Raw genomic sequence first — 7233 nt, 5'->3', positions numbered from 1 at the left:
TCATCAAAGAAGAATGAGCTCCTGGAATGTGCAACCTGACTTGACCCCTCACTTCCAACATCACAACAGCACCACGCCAATCAAAATTGAGCAGAATTAGTTAGGAAAGAGTCAGTAAAGCAGGCTTTTTGGAGGACCGACTTGGAGAAGTTCATAAGAATTTTCTAGTAAGGGAAGTACTACGCATTTATTTTCAGTGAAAACGGGAAGAACAATAGTGTAGTTCAGTATAGTCACTGAGATACTGGCAGTCTGCACGGAGGCCACCCTGGTTATGTGTTTGAGAGCTCTTTATTGGTTATCTATTGCTGAATTACAAATCACCCCATAACTTAGTGGCTTTAAGCAACATAAACTTCTATTATCTCATAGTTTTTATGGGTCTATGGGTCAGGAGCTTGAGAGGGACTTAAGGACTGAAGGGACTTAAGGTTCAGTCCTTAGCTGGACTGAAGGACCTGCTTTCCCATCCAAGTACTAACCAGGCCCGACCCTGCTTAGCTTCCGAGATCAGACGAGATCGGGCGCGTTCAGGGTGGTATGGCCGTAGACTGAAGGACCTGCTTTCAAAGGTGGCTCACCGGCTGCTGGTAAAAGGCCTCAGTTGCTTTCCATGTGGACCTCTCCACAGGGCCACTCAAGTGTCCTTGTGACATAGCGACTGGTTTTCCTCAGATTGAGTCATCCAAGAGAGAACCCAAGGAGGCAATTGTAATGTACCCTTGTAGGACCTACCTTCAGAAGTCACATACCCCCACCTCTGCTACCAGTCCACGTTCAAGGGGAGGGAAATTAGGCTTTGGAAGGAAGGTATGTCAAAGGATTTGCCAAAGGATTTAAAAACCACCACAGCTTTCTTTTCTGCTAGGTCTCCATCCTTCTTCTTCTCTGTCTTCATCTATGTGGTCTTATTACTACTCTGTTGCCTTACCCTGTACCCTTACTCCCAGAGTCCAGGATCTCTGCCAGAGTGGTGTGTGTGTGTGTGTGTGTGTGTGTGTGTGTGTGTGTGTGGGCATGCGCGTGTGTGCTCGTTGTGTCTCACACTAGTTAGAGAAAACAAAGGATTTAATTGGCTGATAAATAAAAAGCCCAAGGTTAGGACTGATGTCAGGCAGGGCTGGATCCTGACAACAAACAGTGGAGCATCTCTTCATCTCTTGCCTCTGCTTTCCTCCATGTAGGCTTCATTTCAGTAAGACTCCCTCAATGTGACGGCTCTCAGCAACTCCAGGCTGACATTCTACCCCTTGAGTATCCCCAAAGGGTAGAGAGCCTCTCTTTCTCAGTAGCTTAAATGAAAACCCCAAGATTATGCATTTGTGTCAGGTCTAATGACCTTGGGTTTGTTTGGCCAGGCCTGTGCTGTATGCCAACCCTGGAACTGACTGGGGATGAGGGAGGTAAGAACTGTCTGAAGCACATGGACTAAGTATTATTATCAGAAGAAAGGGGACCAGACTTGGAACAAGCAAAGTGGCAGTGATGTGCTACACTGATAGTGAAGACTGAAGGAGATAAAGTATATAAACTGCCTGGCACTTGATGGAAATTTTTTTCTGGATTCTTCTATTTTTCCCTCTGTCTGTATTTAATCATTTGATAAGTCCCACAGATTTTCCTTTAGCATTGCTGGTTGCCACATCCCCTCCTCCTCCTCCAAAGCACTGCCTTGCTATGGCCTCTCACTGCTGCTCTCATGGACCAGGCTGGAGCACCATCCCTCTGACCCTGCCTCCATCTCTCTCAGAGCATAGAACTTCACTTGGGCGATCCTGGGAGATCCATCATTTCCATACACTTTCCAATGTCTGCTTGGCTACAGAAGAACATGCAGATAGTTTATAGCAGAGAAAGCTGGCTGCCAGTGGGTGGTAGAGCTAGCTAGCTGGGATGGAGTGGAGATGCATGGTGGCCATGGAACTGGACTCCATGGTTCTCAATGCAGCCCTGGGGACTAGAGCATCTATGATCTGAAGGAGACCAGATGACCAGAGTGTACAAGAGCTTCTCAGCTTCCACATTCAAGCAGCTCCATCCTCCATTTCCCCCCAGAGGAGAAACAATGGCTTCCATTCTTTGATCTAAAATGGAAAGTGCCTGGCTAACCTTCCCAGGGTCTCCACAAGATATCATCTCTGAAAGGGTATTCATAGTTAAGCTAGATGGAGTTTGATTTTGCGCAGGATCATTTGTTTAAATTTTTCCACTTTTAAACTAGTTTTTTTTTTTTAAATTTTTAAATCATGGAATATGTCAAACATCTATGGAAGTAGCAAGGATAGTTGAATGACCATCACCCGGCTTCAGGATTTGTTAGGTCATGCCTCGTCTTATTTTGTCTCCATTCCTATAGTTCCTCACCTCTCCAATTAGCTTGAAGCAAAAGCCAGATAGTATGTACTTTCTCCATAAATATTTCAGTGTGTATTTTTAAAAGATAAGAACTCTTAAAATACATGACCATAATGCCATAGTCACACCTAAAAGTTTAATAGGATTTCTGGCAATATCAAATGTTGTCAGTGCGAATTTCCCTAGTTATCTCATATGCTTCTCTGTTTGTTCTAGTTTATTTTGTTTTTACAGTTTATTTGAATTAGGATTCAAAGGAAGGCCATATAGCATAATTAGCTGGTATGTCTTCTGAGTTTCTTTTAGGCTACAGTTTCCCTCTGTCTGCCTTTTTTGTTCCTTGCAATTTATTTGTTGAGGAAACTGGGCTGTTTGTCCTGCAGTTCCTTATAGTCTGGGGTTTTGCTGATTGCATCCCTCAAATGTCTAACATGTCCCTCTGCCCCTACGTGTCCTGTAAATATGTAGTTAGATCCAGAGACTTGACTAGATTCTATGCGGATCTTTTGGTGAGGTCACTTGATAGGTGGGTTGTGTTTTGTACCCACTGCCAGCATGCATAGCGCTTATGACACTGGACACTGGGAACTAGAAGTCTGCCACTGGTGTCACCCCAAGCTGATTCCTCCATTGCTACCATTTCAAAAAATGGAACTTGCATTATCCATCTTTCTCACCTAGTTCCCTTTCCAGATCTCTTTACTTGGTCTAATTGAGGGAATCTTGGTCTCATACCTGGAGCTTGCATGCAAGGTAGGCTGGGGAAGCTATTTCTTTCTTCTATGAATACCTGGGAGAGATGGAATTCCCAATGCAGGAATTCCCTAAATTTGGGAGCCTTGTTCATAAGGTGGCAGACAGCCACAGATGTGATGGAGGTGCACGGGGGCATCTAACACAATGGTAAGACTGAGCCCTAAATGGTGGGGGTTCAAAAAGGACCTCCCCTGGGGTGTGTGGTTTGGGGGGGATGGGACTGGTTGGACTTAGACCTCATATTCGTGGGCTTTTCAACTTTTGACACTATTACTGAGTGAAGTTACAGAGAGACGTGGGACAGAATGGAGTTCGTTCTCTACCTTTAAACCTGTGCACCACGACTGGCCCAGACTGCCCCAGGTACACTCTGAATTTGGAAATTTTATAAATGCTAAAGTTATCCTGGAACTAGCACTACATAATTATATTGTATTTTTGTGTACTAACCTATTTGTTATCTGCAGCCCTTTAAAATAAACTGCAACTGGGGTGCCTGGGTGGCTTAGTCGGTTGAGTGTCCGACTTTCGCTTAGGTCATGATCTCGTGGTTCGTGGATTCGAGCCCCGCGTCGGGCTCTGTGCTGACTGCCAGCTCAGAGCCTGGAGCCTGTTTTGGTCTGTGACTCCCTCTCTCTCTGACCCTCCCCTGTTCACGCTGTCTCTCTCTCTCTCTCTCCTAGAAATAAAATAAATAAATAAATAAAATAAACTGCAACTTTTGTTAATTTAGAACTGGTGTTTTTCTATTGAGGCATCTTAAGAAGAAATGGCCAGGATAGCCTTTAAGAGGCTCAGTACACATGGAGGAGGACACTTGTGGGGATGAGCACTGGGTGTTATGTGGAAACCAATTTGACAATAAACTATTTGTAAAAAAAAAAAAAAAAAAGAGGCTCAGTACTCAAAGAAGGGGGGATTTTGTGGGTTGTGGACGGGGGTAGAGAGGGCCGTAAATTTTGTGTCTGAAGGATTGGTCGGGTTTTGATTATTCTGAAGAGAATGGGCGATATCACCATGGATGTGTCCCTCCCAGAGTGAATCAAGTCCCTTTTCTCAAAGGGACACTTATCCCTTTCCTTGTCCCCACTGTCCCTGAAAGGAAAGCCACTTCTGTGACATGGGTGATCAGCACGTCCCCACCACCTGCACTGGCTCAGTCCTGCAGGTTCCCGCTCAGGGTGGGATGTGGGGCTGGGGCTCCACCTGAGATTAGGAAAGACTCAGCTCTGTCGATGGAAGCAGGCTGGGGCCACTATTCCTGTCAGTGTTGGTGTGGACAGGGGACATTTAGGGGAATGAAGCAATGTTTAATTGCAGGGCAGTGTTGAGCTGTTTCATTTGCACCTGAAAAGAACAATAATGCTGTCCTAATTAATTGAGACAGAAGTTATAAATCAGGGCTTCCAGAGAGGTCCCTGGGGTTCACCTTGTCAGGATTTTCTTACAGGAGGGTTTTGGAGGCTGCCCAAAGAATGACATTTTGGGGGCTTTGGGGGTTTAGAGTCTGAAGTCCATCCACCTGCCAGCCCTGGGATGACAGGTCATTGTGTCGTAGACTCCGGGTTCTCAATCAGTACCGCGTGCATGTGTGTGTGTGTGTGAGAGAGAGAGACAGAGAGAGAGAATCTGCACTTGGGTTTCCACCCCCAAAATATCAGAGGGGCTCTGCTATAGCTCCTCCCTCTGCCACGTAGTGCTCCATGGCTTTCTGCCATAGCTGAGTCACCCTTCCTAATTTCTGTTAAATGCTTCCTAATGACCCCTGAACTTCAGCTTCTTCTGTTTCTCTGTCACCCACACTATGTCAGCAATGAAGTCATGTTGATTCCACTCCTGAGGTGACTCTCAGAGCTCTGTTTTTATTAACCCACATATAAATTGGTTTCTTATATGCCAGACACTGTTCAAATCTCTTTGTAAAAGTAATATATACAGTAATCCTCTTTATCCGTGGGGGATATGTTCCAATACCCCGAGTGGATGCCTGAAATCACGTGTAGTACTGAACCCTATATAGATAAGGCTTTTCTCCTATATGTACAATACTTAGGATAAAGTTTAATTCATAAATTGGGCACAGTAAGACATTAACAGTAACTAATAATAAAATAGAACCATTTATAACATACTGTAATAAAAGTTATGTGAATGTGATCTCTCCAAATACTGTATTATACTGTACTCACCCCTCGTCATGATGTGAGACGATAAAAAGCCTCCATGATGACTCGGCCTGAAGAGACTGACACGGGCACCCTGATGTAGCGTTAAGCTACTATTGACCTGCAGATTCTTCAGGAGGAAGAGTCTTCTGCTTCTGGCGGGTAACTGAAACCTCAGAAAGTGAAACTACGGATAAAGAGGACTACTGTATCTCTTCTAAGGATGCCAATTAGATGGATTAGATTCATTTAAGCCTCACAAAAAGTCTATGATGAAATGTCAGCCCTGATTTGCAGAGGAGTAAAGTGAGGCACAGAGAAGTTGTACAAGTTGTCTTAACCTCACAGAACTAGGGAGTAGCATAGATGGGAACTGAACCCAGGCCACGTGGCTCCAGAGCTTGGGAGCTCAGCCACTCACCCCACTGCCTCTCCTCAGGAAGAGCCTAGACTCGGCCTCAGCACTTCCTGCCTGAGTCCCTGCACGTGGCCAGCGGAACTTTTGAAAACGTGTAGTTACGTAACACAAACACGTTAATAAGGTGTATTACTGTAGAGTGTATTTTGAAATACTGTAACCCTCCAGGTCGAAAACCATAGAAAGCAAAAAAAAAAAAAAACCAAAAAAAACCCCAACCTTTTCAAGTTGGTTGGCCCAGGGAATTGCAAGATGTAGTGAAGCTATTTCCATAGCTCAGTGGCACCAGGTGAGCTCGTAAATAGATAACCTCCCTCCTTTTTCAATCCCGTGGGGCTCTCAGGGTTGTTGAAACGCTTTGGAAATTCAGTGAGTGAGTCTGTTGCTAGTGCCCCGTTCTGTTAACAGGCACTGTTGTTAGAGATGAGAGTCATTTTCACATCCCGTAACAATGGCATCCGAGAGTCAGTTAAGTGGCAAAGCTTGCAGTAGCGTTCCAAAAATGGAACAGACGTCAATAGCTTCGGACTGGAGGTGAGAGGTGCTAAAATGCCATAAAGAAGGCTGAATAAGCACCGGGATACACGCCGCTGCCCACTTAGAAGCAAGCCCTCTGCAAAACAGCGGAGATGGTGCCCAGAAAGGAAAACTGGCTGAAGCCAAAAGCCTGCTTCTCAGGTTACAGATTTATGCAGAGTAAGGAACCCTCCCATTTTACATAGACTTCTTTGGGAAGATTAGGCTTGTACATGTTAATTTCTAATTGAAGGTGACTGCCCTGTGGTCAGCTCCAATGGGTGTTTTTCATTCTTTTCTCTTCTTACCACTGAGAGAATGGCTTTCAGATTAGTTCTGCTAACAGGCTGATCCTGCCCCTATAAGGCTCACAAACCTCATGCGGCTCCTCATGAGGTTCTGGTGGTCAAGCTCTTCAATCAGAACGGGGCTGAGTCTCCCCATGAGACCAGAGACACCCAAGGTGGGGGACCTGACTCCTCCTCATGCACTCACACCAGCGGGGCCACACTTCGAGTCCCCATCAGAATCTAACCATTGGGTGAGGCATTTATGTATTGGGAGTGGACATCATCTGTAGGGGTCCCAGTACCTGGGATGGGTTAGGATGGGAGCTCCTGGATGCCCAACAGGTATCTTGCTAGTTCTGTGCTTCATTAAACGTTTATGTGATGGATGAGTGAACAGCCCTTATAAGGTTCTTTGCCTTTGACTTCTCTATTCTCAGGACCAGACTCCAAGGCAAAGGCGAAAAGGTCTCTAAAATCTCAGGCAGTACTGGGTTTCATTGCCTTGGTCTAGACCAGGCAAATGACCTGGGTAATAAAAAAAAATCCATTAAACATTTCTTATATTTGTCTGAGGCAGAGTTTCTCAACTTTGTCACTGTCGACATATTGTGTGCTGGATAATTCTTCTGTGTGTGGGAGCTGTCCTGTGCATTGCAGGGTGTTAGGCAGCAGCCCTGGCCTGCAGTCGCCAGTAGCACCCCTGAGTCAAGTTATTAAATCAAACATGTCTCCA

General features: G+C 45.3%; 1 pseudogene; it reads right to left on the bottom strand.

Moving 5' to 3' along the window:
* Positions 1–446: 446 nt before the first annotated feature.
* On the bottom strand, positions 447–552 carry LOC120225437 (annotated as a pseudogene).
* Between the last annotated feature and the right edge of the window lie 6681 nt (positions 553–7233).

The sequence above is a fragment of the Hyaena hyaena genome, unplaced genomic scaffold, assembly GCF_003009895.1.
Source record: "Hyaena hyaena isolate Hyena2069 unplaced genomic scaffold, ASM300989v1 scaffold_1401, whole genome shotgun sequence".
NCBI classification, from domain to species: Eukaryota; Metazoa; Chordata; class Mammalia; order Carnivora; family Hyaenidae; genus Hyaena; species Hyaena hyaena.
The sequence above is the reverse complement of the archived record's forward strand: the minus strand, read 5'-3'. Positions and strand labels throughout refer to the sequence as shown.